Source organism: Triturus cristatus, chromosome 4_1 (assembly GCF_964204655.1).
Source record: "Triturus cristatus chromosome 4_1, aTriCri1.1, whole genome shotgun sequence".
In the NCBI taxonomy this organism is placed as follows: domain Eukaryota; kingdom Metazoa; phylum Chordata; class Amphibia; order Caudata; family Salamandridae; genus Triturus; species Triturus cristatus.
Window position 1 is genome coordinate 123,317,504 of NC_140585.1, and position 17,328 is coordinate 123,334,831.

A 17,328-nucleotide genomic window follows, 5' to 3' on the forward strand; every position below is an offset into this window, starting at 1 on the left:
GGTTAACATACAGTGATATCACTCCTATTCAAGTACTAAACATGCCAACCTGAAGTGTAAATCATCACCTAGGTGTAGTTAAGGCATCAGTTAGGAGTGAACTGAACACTCATGTTATGGGCAATTAGACTTAAAATAAAGTGTGGACAGCAGTAACGTTACTTTTGAAATGTGATGCTGAGTGAGCACACAGGGGAATTAGCTCAAATGGTAGAGCGCTCGCTTAGCATGCGAGAGGTAGCGGGATCGATGCCCGCATTCTCCATTCTAAAATTTGCATACATTTTACTTTTTAACTTGTAATTGCCATGGTTGTTGCAGAGTAAGAACAGAAAAGTCACAGATGGCTTTCAAATTTGGTGTCATTATAACAACTAAAGTGGTTTAATCAAAAGTGTTTAGGTATTCTATAGCACGTGAGAGGAATTTGATTTCTTATGCAATCTCAAAATGAAAATTTCACACCTTCCATTTTCATTTCGTCTTATTTTACTTGACATTCTTTCCTCTGAAGGATGTATAAAAGTGAAGTTCCTTGCAAAACAAGAGCAGAGGAATATCCAGAAACAGTTTTCCTTAATAAAAAATGATGAGTCTGCATACCATGTTTAAGTGGGAGCCCGGCTAGCTCAGTCGGTAGAGCATGAGACTCTTAATCTCAGGGTCGTGGGTTCGAGCCCCACGTTGGGCAAAGACGAGTATTTTTTGCTGGATGATAGCATTGGCTCTCATAATATGGTGATTAATCTTGCATTAGACATGCACTAACTCCTAAAAATTGTATCTCCCTTGGTTACTCATTCATGAGAAATGTATCTCCAAGATTAGGTAGGGCCTGAGTCTAGGTTAACATACAGTGATATCACTCCTATTCAAGTACTAAACATGCCAACCTGAAGTGTAAAACATCACCTAGGTGTAGTTAAGGCATCAGTTAGGAGTGAACTGAACACTCATGTTATGGGCAATTAGACTTAAAATAAAGTGTGGACAGCAGTAACGTTACTTTTGAAATGTGATGCTGAGTGAGCACACAGGGGAATTAGCTCAAATGGTAGAGCGCTCGCCTAGCATGCGAGAGGTAGCGGGATCGATGCCCGCATTCTCCATTCTAAAATTTGCATACATTTTACTTTTTAACTTGTAATTGCCATGGTTGTTGCAGAGTAAGAACAGAAAAGTCACAGATGGCTTTCAAATTTGGTGTCATTATAACAACTAAAGTGGTTTAATCAAAAGTGTTTAGGTATTCTATAGCACGTGAGAGGAATTTGATTTCTTATGCAATCTCAAAATGAAAATTTCACACCTTCCATTTTCATTTCGTCTTATTTTACTTGACATTCTTTCCTCTGAAGGATGTATAAAAGTGAAGTTCCTTGCAAAACAAGAGCAGAGGAATATCCAGAAACAGTTTTCCTTAATAAAAAATGATGAGTCTGCATACCATGTTTAAGTGGGAGCCCGGCTAGCTCAGTCGGTAGAGCATGAGACTCTTAATCTCAGGGTCGTGGGTTCGAGCCCCACGTTGGGCAAAAACGAGTATTTTTTGCTGGATGATAGCATTGGCTCTCATAATATGGTGATTAATCTTGCATTAGACATGCACTAACTCCTAAAAATTGTATCTCCCTTGGTTACTCATTCATGAGAAATGTATCTCCAAGATTAGGTAGGGCCTGAGTCTAGGTTAACATACAGTGATATCACTCCTATTCAAGTACTAAACATGCCAACCTGAAGTGTAAAACATCACCTAGGTGTAGTTAAGGCATCAGTTAGGAGTGAACTGAACACTCATGTTATGGGCAATTAGACTTAAAATAAAGTGTGGACAGCAGTAACGTTACTTTTGAAATGTGATGCTGAGTGAGCACACAGGGGAATTAGCTCAAATGGTAGAGCGCTCGCCTAGCATGCGAGAGGTAGCGGGATCGATGCCCGCATTCTCCATTCTAAAATTTGCATACATTTTACTTTTTAACTTGTAATTGCCATGGTTGTTGCAGAGTAAGAACAGAAAAGTCACAGATGGCTTTCAAATTTGGTGTCATTATAACAACTAAAGTGGTTTAATCAAAAGTGTTTAGGTATTCTATAGCACGTGAGAGGAATTTGATTTCTTATGCAATCTCAAAATGAAAATTTCACACCTTCCATTTTCATTTCGTCTTATTTTACTTGACATTCTTTCCTCTGAAGGATGTATAAAAGTGAAGTTCCTTGCAAAACAAGAGCAGAGGAATATCCAGAAACGGTTTTCCTTAATAAAAAATGATGAGTCTGCATACCATATTTAAGTGGGAGCCCGGCTAGCTCAGTCGGTAGAGCATGAGACTCTTAATCTCAGGGTCGTGGGTTCGAGCCCCACGTTGGGCGAAAACGAGTATTTTTTGCTGGATGATAGCATTGGCTCTCATAATATGGTGATTAATCTTGCATTAGACATGCACTAACTCCTAAAAATTGTATCTCCCTTGGTTACTCATTCATGAGAAATGTATCTCCAAGATTAGGTAGGGCCTGAGTCTAGGTTAACATACAGTGATATCACTCCTATTCAAGTACTAAACATGCCAACCTGAAGTGTAAAACATCCCCTAGGTGTAGTTAAGGCATCAGTTAGGAGTGAACTGAACACTCATGTTATGGGCAATTAGACTTAAAATAAAGTGTGGACAGCAGTAACGTTACTTTTGAAATGTGATGCTGAGTGAGCACACAGGGGAATTAGCTCAAATGGTAGAGCGCTCGCTTAGCATGCGAGAGGTAGCGGGATCGATGCCCGCATTCTCCATTCTAAAATTTGCATACATTTTACTTTTTAACTTGTAATTGCCATGGTTGTTGCAGAGTAAGAACAGAAAAGTCACAGATGGCTTTCAAATTTGGTGTCATTATAACAACTAAAGTGGTTTAATCAAAAGTGTTTAGGTATTCTATAGCACGTGAGAGGAATTTGATTTCTTATGCAATCTCAAAATTAAAATTTCACACCTTCCATTTTCATTTCGTCTTATTTTACTTGACATTCTTTCCTCTGAAGGATGTATAAAAGTGAAGTTCCTTGCAAAACAAGAGCAGAGGAATATCCAGAAACGGTTTTCCTTAATAAAAAATGATGAGTCTGCATACCATATTTGAGTGGGAGCCCGGCTAGCTCAGTCGGTAGAGCATGAGACTCTTAATCTCAGGGTCGTGGGTTCGAGCCCCACGTTGGGCGAAAACGAGTATTTTTTGCTGGATGATTGCATTGGCTCTCATAATATGGTGATTAATCTTGCATTAGACATGCACTAACTCCTAAAAATTGTATCTCCCTTGGTTACTTATTCATTAGAAATGTATCTCCAAGATTAGGTAGGGCCTGAGTCTAGGTTAACATACAGTGATATCACTCCTATTCAAGTACTAAACATGCCAACCTGAAGTGTAAAACATCCCCTAGGTGTAGTTAAGGCATCAGTTAGGAGTGAACTGAACACTCATGTTATGGGCAATTAGACTTAAAATAAAGTGTGGACAGCAGTAACGTTACTTTTGAAATGTGATGCTGAGTGAGCACACAGGGGAATTAGCTCAAATGGTAGAGCGCTCGCTTAGCATGCGAGAGGTAGCGGGATCGATGCCCGCATTCTCCATTCTAAAATTTGCATACATTTTACTTTTTAACTTGTAATTGCCATGGTTGTTGCAGAGTAAGAACAGAAAAGTCACAGATGGCTTTCAAATTTGGTGTCATTATAACAACTAAAGTGGTTTAATCAAAAGTGTTTAGGTATTCTATAGCACGTGAGAGGAATTTGATTTCTTATGCAATCTCAAAATGAAAATTTCACACCTTCCATTTTCATTTCGTCTTATTTTACTTGACATTCTTTCCTCTGAAGGATGTATAAAAGTGAAGTTCCTTGCAAAACAAGAGCAGAGGAATATCCAGAAACGGTTTTCCTTAATAAAAAATGATGAGTCTGCATACCATATTTAAGTGGGAGCCCGGCTAGCTCAGTCGGTAGAGCATGAGACTCTTAATCTCAGGGTCGTGGGTTCGAGCCCCACGTTGGGCGAAAACAAGTATTTTTTGCTGGATGATAGCATTGGCTCTCATAATATGGTGATTAATCTTGCATTAGACATGCACTAACTCCTAAAAATTGTATCTCCCTTGGTTACTCATTCATGAGAAATGTATCTCCAAGATTAGGTAGGGCCTGAGTCTAGGTTAACATACAGTGATATCACTCCTATTCAAGTACTAAACATGCCAACCTGAAGTGTAAAACATCCCCTAGGTGTAGTTAAGGCATCAGTTAGGAGTGAACTGAACACTCATGTTATGGGCAATTAGACTTAAAATAAAGTGTGGACAGCAGTAACGTTACTTTTGAAATGTGATGCTGAGTGAGCACACAGGGGAATTAGCTCAAATGGTAGAGCGCTCGCTTAGCATGCGAGAGGTAGCGGGATCGATGCCCGCATTCTCCATTCTAAAATTTGCATACATTTTACTTTTTAACTTGTAATTGCCATGGTTGTTGCAGAGTAAGAACAGAAAAGTCACAGATGGCTTTCAAATTTGGTGTCATTATAACAACTAAAGTGGTTTAATCAAAAGTGTTTAGGTATTCTATAGCACGTGAGAGGAATTTGATTTCTTATGCAATCTCAAAATGAAAATTTCACACCTTCCATTTTCATTTCGTCTTATTTTACTTGACATTCTTTCCTCTGAAGGATGTATAAAAGTGAAGTTCCTTGCAAAACAAGAGCAGAGGAATATCCAGAAACGGTTTTCCTTAATAAAAAATGATGAGTCTGCATACCATATTTGAGTGGGAGCCCGGCTAGCTCAGTCGGTAGAGCATGAGACTCTTAATCTCAGGGTCGTGGGTTCGAGCCCCACGTTGGGCAAAAACGAGTATTTTTTGCTGGATGATTGCATTGGCTCTCATAATATGGTGATTAATCTTGCATTAGACATGCACTAACTCCTAAAAATTGTATCTCCCTTGGTTACTTATTCATGAGAAATGTATCTCCAAGATTAGGTAGGGCCTGAGTCTAGGTTAACATACAGTGATATCACTCCTATTCAAGTACTAAACATGCCAACCTGAAGTGTAAAACATCCCCTAGGTGTAGTTAAGGCATCAGTTAGGAGTGAACTGAACACTCATGTTATGGGCAATTAGACTTAAAATAAAGTGTGGACAGCAGTAACGTTACTTTTGAAATGTGATGCTGAGTGAGCACACAGGGGAATTAGCTCAAATGGTAGAGCGCTCGCTTAGCATGCGAGAGGTAGCGGGATCGATGCCCGCATTCTCCATTCTAAAATTTGCATACATTTTACTTTTTAACTTGTAATTGCCATGGTTGTTGCAGAGTAAGAACAGAAAAGTCACAGATGGCTTTCAAATTTGGTGTCATTATAACAACTAAAGTGGTTTAATCAAAAGTGTTTAGGTATTCTATAGCACGTGAGAGGAATTTGATTTCTTATGCAATCTCAAAATGAAAATTTCACACCTTCCATTTTCATTTCGTCTTATTTTACTTGACATTCTTTCCTCTGAAGGATGTATAAAAGTGAAGTTCCTTGCAAAACAAGAGCAGAGGAATATCCAGAAACGGTTTTCCTTAATATAAAATGATGAGTCTGCATACCATATTTGAGTGGGAGCCCGGCTAGCTCAGTCGGTAGAGCATGAGACTCTTAATCTCAGGGTCGTGGGTTCGAGCCCCACGTTGGGCGAAAACGAGTATTTTTTGCTGGATGATTGCATAGGCTCTCATAATATGGTGATTAATCTTGCATTAGACATGCACTAACTCCTAAAAATTGTATCTCCCTTGGTTACTCATTCATGAGAAATGTATCTCCAAGATTAGGTAGGGCCTGAGTCTAGGTTAACATACAGTGATATCACTCCTATTCAAGTACTAAACATGCCAACCTGAAGTGTAAAACATCACCTAGGTGTAGTTAAGGCATCAGTTAGGAGTGAACTGAACACTCATGTTATGGGCAATTAGACTTAAAATAAAGTGTGGACAGCAGTAACGTTACTTTTGAAATGTGATGCTGAGTGAGCACACAGGGGAATTAGCTCAAATGGTAGAGCGCTCGCTTAGCATGCGAGAGGTAGCGGGATCGATGCCCGCATTCTCCATTCTAAAATTTGCATACATTTTACTTTTTAACTTGTAATTGCCATGGTTGTTGCAGAGTAAGAACAGAAAAGTCACAGATGGCTTTCAAATTTGGTGTCATTATAACAACTAAAGTGGTTTAATCAAAAGTGTTTAGGTATTCTATAGCACGTGAGAGGAATTTGATTTCTTATGCAATCTCAAAATGAAAATTTCACACCTTCCATTTTCATTTCGTCTTATTTTACTTGACATTCTTTCCTCTGAAGGATGTATAAAAGTGAAGTTCCTTGCAAAACAAGAGCAGAGGAATATCCAGAAACGGTTTTCCTTAATAAAAAATGATGAGTCTGCATACCATATTTAAGTGGGAGCCCGGCTAGCTCAGTCGGTAGGGCATGAGACTCTTAATCTCAGGGTCGTGGGTTCGAGCCCCACGTTGGGCGAAAACGAGTATTTTTTGCTGGATGATAGCATTGGCTCTCATAATATGGTGATTAATCTTGCATTAGACATGCACTAACTCCTAAAAATTGTATCTCCCTTGGTTACTCATTCATGAGAAATGTATCTCCAAGATTAGGTAGGGCCTGAGTCTAGGTTAACATACAGTGATATCCCTCCTATTCAAGTACTAAACATGCCAACCTGAAGTGTAAAACATCACCTAGGTGTAGTTAAGGCATCAGTTAGGAGTGAACTGAACACTCATGTTATGGGCAATTAGACTTAAAATAAAGTGTGGACAGCAGTAACGTTACTTTTGAAATGTGATGCTGAGTGAGCACACAGGGGAATTAGCTCAAATGGTAGAGCGCTCGCTTAGCATGCGAGAGGTAGCGGGATCGATGCCCGCATTCTCCATTCTAAAATTTGCATACATTTTACTTTTTAACTTGTAATTGCCATGGTTGTTGCAGAGTAAGAACAGAAAAGTCACAGATGGCTTTCAAATTTGGTGTCATTATAACAACTAAAGTGGTTTAATCAAAAGTGTTTAGGTATTCTATAGCACGTGAGAGGAATTTGATTTCTTATGCAATCTCAAAATGAAAATTTCACACCTTCCATTTTCATTTCGTCTTATTTTACTTGACATTCTTTCCTCTGAAGGATGTATAAAAGTGAAGTTCCTTGCAAAACAAGAGCAGAGGAATATCCAGAAACGGTTTTCCTTAATAAAAAATGATGAGTCTGCATACCATATTTAAGTGGGAGCCCGGCTAGCTCAGTCGGTAGGGCATGAGACTCTTAATCTCAGGGTCGTGGGTTCGAGCCCCACGTTGGGCGAAAACGAGAATTTTTTGCTGGATGATAGCATTGGCTCTCATAATATGGTGATTAATCTTGCATTAGACATGCACTAACTCCTAAAAATTGTATCTCCCTTGGTTACTCATTCATGAGAAATGTATCTCCAAGATTAGGTAGGGCCTGAGTCTAGGTTAACATACAGTGATATCCCTCCTATTCAAGTACTAAACATGCCAACCTGAAGTGTAAAACATCACCTAGGTGTAGTTAAGGCATCAGTTAGGAGTGAACTGAACACTCATGTTATGGGCAATTAGACTTAAAATAAAGTGTGGACAGCAGTAACGTTACTTTTGAAATGTGATGCTGAGTGAGCACACAGGGGAATTAGCTCAAATGGTAGAGCGCTCGCTTAGCATGCGAGAGGTAGCGGGATCGATGCCCGCATTCTCCATTCTAAAATTTGCATACATTTTACTTTTTAACTTGTAATTGCCATGGTTGTTGCAGAGTAAGAACAGAAAAGTCACAGATGGCTTTCAAATTTGGTGTCATTATAACAACTAAAGTGGTTTAATCAAAAGTGTTTAGGTATTCTATAGCACGTGAGAGGAATTTGATTTCTTATGCAATCTCAAAATGAAAATTTCACACCTTCCATTTTCATTTCGTCTTATTTTACTTGACATTCTTTCCTCTGAAGGATGTATAAAAGTGAAGTTCCTTGCAAAACAAGAGCAGAGGAATATCCAGAAACGGTTTTCCTTAATAAAAAATGATGAGTCTGCATACCATATTTAAGTGGGAGCCCGGCTAGCTCAGTCGGTAGGGCATGAGACTCTTAATCTCAGGGTCGTGGGTTCGAGCCCCACGTTGGGCGAAAACGAGTATTTTTTGCTGGATGATAGCATTGGCTCTCATTATATGGTGATTAATCTTGCATTAGACATGCACTAACTCCTAAAAATTGTATCTCCCTTGGTTACTCATTCATGAGAAATGTATCTCCAAGATTAGGTAGGGCCTGAGTCTAGGTTAACATACAGTGATATCCCTCCTATTCAAGTACTAAACATGCCAACCTGAAGTGTAAAACATCACCTAGGTGTAGTTAAGGCATCAGTTAGGAGTGAACTGAACACTCATGTTATGGGCAATTAGACTTAAAATAAAGTGTGGACAGCAGTAACGTTACTTTTGAAATGTGATGCTGAGTGAGCACACAGGGGAATTAGCTCAAATGGTAGAGCGCTCGCTTAGCATGCAAGAGGTAGCGGGATCGATGCCTGCATTCTCCATTCTGAAATTTGCATACATTTTACTTTTTAACTTGTAATTGCCATGGTTGTTGCAGAGTAAGAACAGAAAAGTCACAGATGGCTTTCAAATTTGGTGTCATTATAACAACTAAAGTGGTTTAATCAAAAGTGTTTAGGTATTCTATAGCACGTGAGAGGAATTTGATTTCTTATGCAATCTCAAAATGAAAATTTCACACCTTCCATTTTCATTTCGTCTTATTTTACTTGACATTCTTTCCTCTGAAGGATGTATAAAAGTGAAGTTCCTTGCAAAACAAGAGCAGAGGAATATCCAGAAACGGTTTTCCTTAATAAAAAATGATGAGTCTGCATACCATATTTAAGTGGGAGCCCGGCTAGCTCAGTCGGTAGGGCATGAGACTCTTAATCTCAGGGTCGTGGGTTCGAGCCCCACGTTGGGTGAAAACGAGTATTTTTTGCTGGATGATAGCATTGGCTCTCATAATATGGTGATTAATCTTGCATTAGACATGCACTAACTCCTAAAAATTGTATCTCCCTTGGTTACTCATTCATGAGAAATGTATCTCCAAGATTAGGTAGGGCCTGAGTCTAGGTTAACATACAGTGATATCCCTCCTATTCAAGTACTAAACATGCCAACCTGAAGTGTAAAACATCACCTAGGTGTAGTTAAGGCATCAGTTAGGAGTGAACTGAACACTCATGTTATGGGCAATTAGACTTAAAATAAAGTGTGGACAGCAGTAACGTTACTTTTGAAATGTGATGCTGAGTGAGCACACAGGGGAATTAGCTCAAATGGTAGAGCGCTCGCTTAGCATGCGAGAGGTAGCGGGATCGATGCCCGCATTCTCCATTCTAAAATTTGCATACATTTTACTTTTTAACTTGTAATTGCCATGGTTGTTGCAGAGTAAGAACAGAAAAGTCACAGATGGCTTTCAAATTTGGTGTCATTATAACAACTAAAGTGGTTTAATCAAAAGTGTTTAGGTATTCTATAGCACGTGAGAGGAATTTGATTTCTTATGCAATCTCAAAATGAAAATTTCACACCTTCCATTTTCATTTCGTCTTATTTTACTTGACATTCTTTCCTCTGAAGGATGTATAAAAGTGAAGTTCCTTGCAAAACAAGAGCAGAGGAATATCCAGAAACGGTTTTCCTTAATAAAAAATGATGAGTCTGCATACCATATTTAAGTGGGAGCCCGGCTAGCTCAGTCGGTAGGGCATGAGACTCTTAATCTCAGGGTCGTGGGTTCGAGCCCCACGTTGGGCAAAAACGAGTATTTTTTGCTGGATGATAGCATTGGCTCTCATAATATGGTGATTAATCTTGCATTAGACATGCACTAACTCCTAAAAATTGTATCTCCCTTGGTTACTCATTCATGAGAAATGTATCTCCAAGATTAGGTAGGGCCTGAGTCTAGGTTAACATACAGTGATATCCCTCCTATTCAAGTACTAAACATGCCAACCTGAAGTGTAAAACATCACCTAGGTGTAGTTAAGGCATCAGTTAGGAGTGAACTGAACACTCATGTTATGGGCAATTAGACTTAAAATAAAGTGTGGACAGCAGTAACGTTACTTTTGAAATGTGATGCTGAGTGAGCACACAGGGGAATTAGCTCAAATGGTAGAGCGCTCGCTTAGCATGCGAGAGGTAGCGGGATCGATGCCCGCATTCTCCATTCTAAAATTTGCATACATTTTACTTTTTAACTTGTAATTGCCATGGTTGTTGCAGAGTAAGAACAGAAAAGTCACAGATGGCTTTCAAATTTGGTGTCATTATAACAACTAAAGTGGTTTAATCAAAAGTGTTTAGGTATTCTATAGCACGTGAGAGGAATTTGATTTCTTATGCAATCTCAAAATGAAAATTTCACACCTTCCATTTTCATTTCGTCTTATTTTACTTGACATTCTTTCCTCTGAAGGATGTATAAAAGTGAAGTTCCTTGCAAAACAAGAGCAGAGGAATATCCAGAAACGGTTTTCCTTAATAAAAAATGATGAGTCTGCATACCATATTTAAGTGGGAGCCCGGCTAGCTCAGTCGGTAGAGCATGAGACTCTTAATCTCAGGGTCGTGGGTTCGAGCCCCACGTTGGGCGAAAACGAGTATTTTTTGCTGGATGATAGCATTGGCTCTCATAATATGGTGATTAATCTTGCATTAGACATGCACTAACTCCTAAAAATTGTATCTCCCTTGGTTACTCATTCATGAGAAATGTATCTCCAAGATTAGGTAGGGCCTGAGTCTAGGTTAACATACAGTGATATCCCTCCTATTCAAGTACTAAACATGCCAACCTGAAGTGTAAAACATCACCTAGGTGTAGTTAAGGCATCAGTTAGGAGTGAACTGAACACTCATGTTATGGGCAATTAGACTTAAAATAAAGTGTGGACAGCAGTAACGTTACTTTTGAAATGTGATGCTGAGTGAGCACACAGGGGAATTAGCTCAAATGGTAGAGCGCTCGCTTAGCATGCAAGAGGTAGCGGGATCGATGCCCGCATTCTCCATTCTAAAATTTGCATACATTTTACTTTTTAACTTGTAATTGCCATGGTTGTTGCAGAGTAAGAACAGAAAAGTCACAGATGGCTTTCAAATTTGGTGTCATTATAACAACTAAAGTGGTTTAATCAAAAGTGTTTAGGTATTCTATAGCACGTGAGAGGAATTTGATTTCTTATGCAATCTCAAAATGAAAATTTCACACCTTCCATTTTCATTTCGTCTTATTTTACTTGACATTCTTTCCTCTGAAGGATGTATAAAAGTGAAGTTCCTTGCAAAACAAGAGCAGAGGAATATCCAGAAACGGTTTTCCTTAATAAAAAATGATGAGTCTGCATACCATATTTAAGTGGGAGCCCGGCTAGCTCAGTCGGTAGGGCATGAGACTCTTAATCTCAGGGTCGTGGGTTCGAGCCCCACGTTGGGTGAAAACGAGTATTTTTTGCTGGATGATAGCATTGGCTCTCATAATATGGTGATTAATCTTGCATTAGACATGCACTAACTCCTAAAAATTGTATCTCCCTTGGTTACTCATTCATGAGAAATGTATCTCCAAGATTAGGTAGGGCCTGAGTCTAGGTTAACATACAGTGATATCCCTCCTATTCAAGTACTAAACATGCCAACCTGAAGTGTAAAACATCACCTAGGTGTAGTTAAGGCATCAGTTAGGAGTGAACTGAACACTCATGTTATGGGCAATTAGACTTAAAATAAAGTGTGGACAGCAGTAACGTTACTTTTGAAATGTGATGCTGAGTGAGCACACAGGGGAATTAGCTCAAATGGTAGAGCGCTCGCTTAGCATGCGAGAGGTAGCGGGATCGATGCCCGCATTCTCCATTCTAAAATTTGCATACATTTTACTTTTTAACTTGTAATTGCCATGGTTGTTGCAGAGTAAGAACAGAAAAGTCACAGATGGCTTTCAAATTTGGTGTCATTATAACAACTAAAGTGGTTTAATCAAAAGTGTTTAGGTATTCTATAGCACGTGAGAGGAATTTGATTTCTTATGCAATCTCAAAATGAAAATTTCACACCTTCCATTTTCATTTCGTCTTATTTTACTTGACATTCTTTCCTCTGAAGGATGTATAAAAGTGAAGTTCCTTGCAAAACAAGAGCAGAGGAATATCCAGAAACGGTTTTCCTTAATAAAAAATGATGAGTCTGCATACCATATTTAAGTGGGAGCCCGGCTAGCTCAGTCGGTAGGGCATGAGACTCTTAATCTCAGGGTCGTGGGTTCGAGCCCCACGTTGGGCGAAAACGAGTATTTTTTGCTGGATGATAGCATTGGCTCTCATAATATGGTGATTAATCTTGCATTAGACATGCACTAACTCCTAAAAATTGTATCTCCCTTGGTTACTCATTCATGAGAAATGTATCTCCAAGATTAGGTAGGGCCTGAGTCTAGGTTAACATACAGTGATATCCCTCCTATTCAAGTACTAAACATGCCAACCTGAAGTGTAAAACATCACCTAGGTGTAGTTAAGGCATCAGTTAGGAGTGAACTGAACACTCATGTTATGGGCAATTAGACTTAAAATAAAGTGTGGACAGCAGTAACGTTACTTTTGAAATGTGATGCTGAGTGAGCACACAGGGGAATTAGCTCAAATGGTAGAGCGCTCGCTTAGCATGCGAGAGGTAGCGGGATCGATGCCCGCATTCTCCATTCTAAAATTTGCATACATTTTACTTTTTAACTTGTAATTGCCATGGTTGTTGCAGAGTAAGAACAGAAAAGTCACAGATGGCTTTCAAATTTGGTGTCATTATAACAACTAAAGTGGTTTAATCAAAAGTGTTTAGGTATTCTATAGCACGTGAGAGGAATTTGATTTCTTATGCAATCTCAAAATGAAAATTTCACACCTTCCATTTTCATTTCGTCTTATTTTACTTGACATTCTTTCCTCTGAAGGATGTATAAAAGTGAAGTTCCTTGCAAAACAAGAGCAGAGGAATATCCAGAAACGGTTTTCCTTAATAAAAAATGATGAGTCTGCATACCATATTTAAGTGGGAGCCCGGCTAGCTCAGTCGGTAGGGCATGAGACTCTTAATCTCAGGGTCGTGGGTTCGAGCCCCACGTTGGGCGAAAACGAGTATTTTTTGCTGGATGATTGCATTGGCTCTCATAATATGGTGATTAATCTTGCATTAGACATGCACTAACTCCTAAAAATTGTATCTCCCTTGGTTACTCATTCATGAGAAATGTATCTCCAAGATTAGGTAGGGCCTGAGTCTAGGTTAACATACAGTGATATCACTCCTATTCAAGTACTAAACATGCCAACCTGAAGTGTAAAACATCACCTAGGTGTAGTTAAGGCATCAGTTAGGAGTGAACTGAACACTCATGTTATGGGCAATTAGACTTAAAATAAAGTGTGGACAGCAGTAACGTTACTTTTGAAATGTGATGCTGAGTGAGCACACAGGGGAATTAGCTCAAATGGTAGAGCGCTCGCTTAGCATGCAAGAGGTAGCGGGATCGATGCCCGCATTCTCCATTCTAAAATTTGCATACATTTTACTTTTTAACTTGTAATTGCCATGGTTGTTGCAGAGTAAGAACAGAAAAGTCACAGATGGCTTTCAAATTTGGTGTCATTATAACAACTAAAGTGGTTTAATCAAAAGTGTTTAGGTATTCTATAGCACGTGAGAGGAATTTGATTTCTTATGCAATCTCAAAATGAAAATTTCACACCTTCCATTTTCATTTCGTCTTATTTTACTTGACATTCTTTCCTCTGAAGGATGTATAAAAGTGAAGTTCCTTGCAAAACAAGAGCAGAGGAATATCCAGAAACGGTTTTCCTTAATAAAAAATGATGAGTCTGCATACCATATTTAAGTGGGAGCCCGGCTAGCTCAGTCGGTAGGGCATGAGACTCTTAATCTCAGGGTCGTGGGTTCGAGCCCCACGTTGGGTGAAAACGAGTATTTTTTGCTGGATGATAGCATTGGCTCTCATAATATGGTGATTAATCTTGCATTAGACATGCACTAACTCCTAAAAATTGTATCTCCCTTGGTTACTCATTCATGAGAAATGTATCTCCAAGATTAGGTAGGGCCTGAGTCTAGGTTAACATACAGTGATATCCCTCCTATTCAAGTACTAAACATGCCAACCTGAAGTGTAAAACATCACCTAGGTGTAGTTAAGGCATCAGTTAGGAGTGAACTGAACACTCATGTTATGGGCAATTAGACTTAAAATAAAGTGTGGACAGCAGTAACGTTACTTTTGAAATGTGATGCTGAGTGAGCACACAGGGGAATTAGCTCAAATGGTAGAGCGCTCGCTTAGCATGCGAGAGGTAGCGGGATCGATGCCCGCATTCTCCATTCTAAAATTTGCATACATTTTACTTTTTAACTTGTAATTGCCATGGTTGTTGCAGAGTAAGAACAGAAAAGTCACAGATGGCTTTCAAATTTGGTGTCATTATAACAACTAAAGTGGTTTAATCAAAAGTGTTTAGGTATTCTATAGCACGTGAGAGGAATTTGATTTCTTATGCAATCTCAAAATGAAAATTTCACACCTTCCATTTTCATTTCGTCTTATTTTACTTGACATTCTTTCCTCTGAAGGATGAATAAAAGTGAAGTTCCTTGCAAAACAAGAGCAGAGGAATATCCAGAAACGGTTTTCCTTAATAAAAAATGATGAGTCTGCATACCATATTTAAGTGGGAGCCCGGCTAGCTCAGTCGGTAGGGCATGAGACTCTTAATCTCAGGGTCGTGGGTTCGAGCCCCACGTTGGGCGAAAACGAGTATTTTTTGCTGGATGATAGCATTGGCTCTCATAATATGGTGATTAATCTTGCATTAGACATGCACTAACTCCTAAAAATTGTATCTCCCTTGGTTACTCATTCATGAGAAATGTATCTCCAAGATTAGGTAGGGCCTGAGTCTAGGTTAACATACAGTGATATCCCTCCTATTCAAGTACTAAACATGCCAACCTGAAGTGTAAAACATCACCTAGGTGTAGTTAAGGCATCAGTTAGGAGTGAACTGAACACTCATGTTATGGGCAATTAGACTTAAAATAAAGTGTGGACAGCAGTAACGTTACTTTTGAAATGTGATGCTGAGTGAGCACACAGGGGAATTAGCTCAAATGGTAGAGCGCTCGCTTAGCATGCGAGAGGTAGCGGGATCGATGCCCGCATTCTCCATTCTAAAATTTGCATACATTTTACTTTTTAACTTGTAATTGCCATGGTTGTTGCAGAGTAAGAACAGAAAAGTCACAGATGGCTTTCAAATTTGGTGTCATTATAACAACTAAAGTGGTTTAATCAAAAGTGTTTAGGTATTCTATAGCACGTGAGAGGAATTTGATTTCTTATGCAATCTCAAAATGAAAATTTCACACCTTCCATTTTCATTTCGTCTTATTTTACTTGACATTCTTTCCTCTGAAGGATGTATAAAAGTGAAGTTCCTTGCAAAACAAGAGCAGAGGAATATCCAGAAACGGTTTTCCTTAATAAAAAATGATGAGTCTGCATACCATATTTAAGTGGGAGCCCGGCTAGCTCAGTCGGTAGGGCATGAGACTCTTAATCTCAGGGTCGTGGGTTCGAGCCCCACGTTGGGCGAAAACGAGTATTTTTTGCTGGATGATAGCATTGGCTCTCATAATATGGTGATTAATCTTGCATTAGACATGCACTAACTCCTAAAAATTGTATCTCCCTTGGTTACTCATTCATGAGAAATGTATCTCCAAGATTAGGTAGGGCCTGAGTCTAGGTTAACATACAGTGATATCCCTCCTATTCAAGTACTAAACATGCCAACCTGAAGTGTAAAACATCACCTAGGTGTAGTTAAGGCATCAGTTAGGAGTGAACTGAACACTCATGTTATGGGCAATTAGACTTAAAATAAAGTGTGGACAGCAGTAACGTTACTTTTGAAATGTGATGCTGAGTGAGCACACAGGGGAATTAGCTCAAATGGTAGAGCGCTCGCTTAGCATGCGAGAGGTAGCGGGATCGATGCCCGCATTCTCCATTCTAAAATTTGCATACATTTTACTTTTTAACTTGTAATTGCCATGGTTGTTGCAGAGTAAGAACAGAAAAGTCACAGATGGCTTTCAAATTTGGTGTCATTATAACAACTAAAGTGGTTTAATCAAAAGTGTTTAGGTATTCTATAGCACGTGAGAGGAATTTGATTTCTTATGCAATCTCAAAATGAAAATTTCACACCTTCCATTTTCATTTCGTCTTATTTTACTTGACATTCTTTCCTCTGAAGGATGTATAAAAGTGAAGTTCCTTGCAAAACAAGAGCAGAGGAATATCCAGAAACGGTTTTCCTTAATAAAAAATGATGAGTCTGCATACCATATTTAAGTGGGAGCCCGGCTAGCTCAGTCGGTAGGGCATGAGACTCTTAATCTCAGGGTCGTGGGTTCGAGCCCCACGTTGGGCGAAAATGAGTATTTTTTGCTGGATGATAGCATTGGCTCTCATAATATGGTGATTAATCTTGCATTAGACATGCACTAACTCCTAAAAATTGTATCTCCCTTGGTTACTCATTCATGAGAAATGTATCTCCAAGATTAGGTAGGGCCTGAGTCTAGGTTAACATACAGTGATATCCCTCCTATTCAAGTACTAAACATGCCAACCTGAAGTGTAAAACATCACCTAGGTGTAGTTAAGGCATCAGTTAGGAGTGAACTGAACACTCATGTTATGGGCAATTAGACTTAAAATAAAGTGTGGACAGCAGTAACGTTACTTTTGAAATGTGATGCTGAGTGAGCACACAGGGGAATTAGCTCAAATGGTAGAGCGCTCGCTTAGCATGCGAGAGGTAGCGGGATCGATGCCCGCATTCTCCATTCTAAAATTTGCATACATTTTACTTTTTAACTTGTAATTGCCATGGTTGTTGCAGAGTAAGAACAGAAAAGTCACAGATGGCTTTCAAATTTGGTGTCATTATAACAACTAAAGTGGTTTAATCAAAAGTGTTTAGGTATTCTATAGCACGTGAGAGGAATTTGATTTCTTATGCAATCTCA

General features: G+C 39.1%; 26 non-coding genes across 26 annotated transcripts; all 26 read left to right on the top strand.

The window, feature by feature from the left end:
• Positions 1–192: 192 nt before the first annotated feature.
• Positions 193–265, top strand: TRNAA-AGC (transfer RNA alanine (anticodon AGC)). Its single transcript has one exon. It is a non-coding gene; the product is annotated as a tRNA-Ala (tRNA).
• A 353-nt stretch (positions 266–618) lies between these two features.
• Positions 619–691, top strand: TRNAK-CUU (transfer RNA lysine (anticodon CUU)). Its single transcript has one exon. It is a non-coding gene; the product is annotated as a tRNA-Lys (tRNA).
• Positions 692–1,036: 345 nt separating this feature from the next.
• On the top strand, positions 1,037–1,109 carry TRNAA-AGC (transfer RNA alanine (anticodon AGC)). Its single transcript has one exon. It is a non-coding gene; the product is annotated as a tRNA-Ala (tRNA).
• A 353-nt stretch (positions 1,110–1,462) lies between these two features.
• Positions 1,463–1,535, top strand: TRNAK-CUU (transfer RNA lysine (anticodon CUU)). Its single transcript has one exon. It is a non-coding gene; the product is annotated as a tRNA-Lys (tRNA).
• A 345-nt stretch (positions 1,536–1,880) lies between these two features.
• Positions 1,881–1,953, top strand: TRNAA-AGC (transfer RNA alanine (anticodon AGC)). The gene has a single exon. It is a non-coding gene; the product is annotated as a tRNA-Ala (tRNA).
• Positions 1,954–2,306: 353 nt separating this feature from the next.
• Positions 2,307–2,379, top strand: TRNAK-CUU (transfer RNA lysine (anticodon CUU)). The gene has a single exon. It is a non-coding gene; the product is annotated as a tRNA-Lys (tRNA).
• Positions 2,380–2,724: 345 nt separating this feature from the next.
• On the top strand, positions 2,725–2,797 carry TRNAA-AGC (transfer RNA alanine (anticodon AGC)). Its single transcript has one exon. It is a non-coding gene; the product is annotated as a tRNA-Ala (tRNA).
• Positions 2,798–3,150: 353 nt separating this feature from the next.
• TRNAK-CUU (transfer RNA lysine (anticodon CUU)) lies at positions 3,151–3,223 on the top strand. Its single transcript has one exon. It is a non-coding gene; the product is annotated as a tRNA-Lys (tRNA).
• A 345-nt stretch (positions 3,224–3,568) lies between these two features.
• TRNAA-AGC (transfer RNA alanine (anticodon AGC)) lies at positions 3,569–3,641 on the top strand. Its single transcript has one exon. It is a non-coding gene; the product is annotated as a tRNA-Ala (tRNA).
• Positions 3,642–3,994: 353 nt separating this feature from the next.
• TRNAK-CUU (transfer RNA lysine (anticodon CUU)) lies at positions 3,995–4,067 on the top strand. The gene has a single exon. It is a non-coding gene; the product is annotated as a tRNA-Lys (tRNA).
• A 345-nt stretch (positions 4,068–4,412) lies between these two features.
• On the top strand, positions 4,413–4,485 carry TRNAA-AGC (transfer RNA alanine (anticodon AGC)). Its single transcript has one exon. It is a non-coding gene; the product is annotated as a tRNA-Ala (tRNA).
• Positions 4,486–4,838: 353 nt separating this feature from the next.
• TRNAK-CUU (transfer RNA lysine (anticodon CUU)) lies at positions 4,839–4,911 on the top strand. The gene has a single exon. It is a non-coding gene; the product is annotated as a tRNA-Lys (tRNA).
• Positions 4,912–5,256: 345 nt separating this feature from the next.
• TRNAA-AGC (transfer RNA alanine (anticodon AGC)) lies at positions 5,257–5,329 on the top strand. Its single transcript has one exon. It is a non-coding gene; the product is annotated as a tRNA-Ala (tRNA).
• Positions 5,330–5,682: 353 nt separating this feature from the next.
• TRNAK-CUU (transfer RNA lysine (anticodon CUU)) lies at positions 5,683–5,755 on the top strand. Its single transcript has one exon. It is a non-coding gene; the product is annotated as a tRNA-Lys (tRNA).
• A 345-nt stretch (positions 5,756–6,100) lies between these two features.
• On the top strand, positions 6,101–6,173 carry TRNAA-AGC (transfer RNA alanine (anticodon AGC)). The gene has a single exon. It is a non-coding gene; the product is annotated as a tRNA-Ala (tRNA).
• A 771-nt stretch (positions 6,174–6,944) lies between these two features.
• On the top strand, positions 6,945–7,017 carry TRNAA-AGC (transfer RNA alanine (anticodon AGC)). The gene has a single exon. It is a non-coding gene; the product is annotated as a tRNA-Ala (tRNA).
• A 771-nt stretch (positions 7,018–7,788) lies between these two features.
• On the top strand, positions 7,789–7,861 carry TRNAA-AGC (transfer RNA alanine (anticodon AGC)). The gene has a single exon. It is a non-coding gene; the product is annotated as a tRNA-Ala (tRNA).
• A 1,615-nt stretch (positions 7,862–9,476) lies between these two features.
• TRNAA-AGC (transfer RNA alanine (anticodon AGC)) lies at positions 9,477–9,549 on the top strand. The gene has a single exon. It is a non-coding gene; the product is annotated as a tRNA-Ala (tRNA).
• A 771-nt stretch (positions 9,550–10,320) lies between these two features.
• TRNAA-AGC (transfer RNA alanine (anticodon AGC)) lies at positions 10,321–10,393 on the top strand. Its single transcript has one exon. It is a non-coding gene; the product is annotated as a tRNA-Ala (tRNA).
• Positions 10,394–10,746: 353 nt separating this feature from the next.
• On the top strand, positions 10,747–10,819 carry TRNAK-CUU (transfer RNA lysine (anticodon CUU)). The gene has a single exon. It is a non-coding gene; the product is annotated as a tRNA-Lys (tRNA).
• Positions 10,820–12,008: 1,189 nt separating this feature from the next.
• Positions 12,009–12,081, top strand: TRNAA-AGC (transfer RNA alanine (anticodon AGC)). The gene has a single exon. It is a non-coding gene; the product is annotated as a tRNA-Ala (tRNA).
• A 771-nt stretch (positions 12,082–12,852) lies between these two features.
• TRNAA-AGC (transfer RNA alanine (anticodon AGC)) lies at positions 12,853–12,925 on the top strand. The gene has a single exon. It is a non-coding gene; the product is annotated as a tRNA-Ala (tRNA).
• Positions 12,926–14,540: 1,615 nt separating this feature from the next.
• On the top strand, positions 14,541–14,613 carry TRNAA-AGC (transfer RNA alanine (anticodon AGC)). Its single transcript has one exon. It is a non-coding gene; the product is annotated as a tRNA-Ala (tRNA).
• A 771-nt stretch (positions 14,614–15,384) lies between these two features.
• Positions 15,385–15,457, top strand: TRNAA-AGC (transfer RNA alanine (anticodon AGC)). The gene has a single exon. It is a non-coding gene; the product is annotated as a tRNA-Ala (tRNA).
• A 771-nt stretch (positions 15,458–16,228) lies between these two features.
• Positions 16,229–16,301, top strand: TRNAA-AGC (transfer RNA alanine (anticodon AGC)). The gene has a single exon. It is a non-coding gene; the product is annotated as a tRNA-Ala (tRNA).
• A 771-nt stretch (positions 16,302–17,072) lies between these two features.
• On the top strand, positions 17,073–17,145 carry TRNAA-AGC (transfer RNA alanine (anticodon AGC)). Its single transcript has one exon. It is a non-coding gene; the product is annotated as a tRNA-Ala (tRNA).
• Positions 17,146–17,328: the final 183 nt, after the last annotated feature.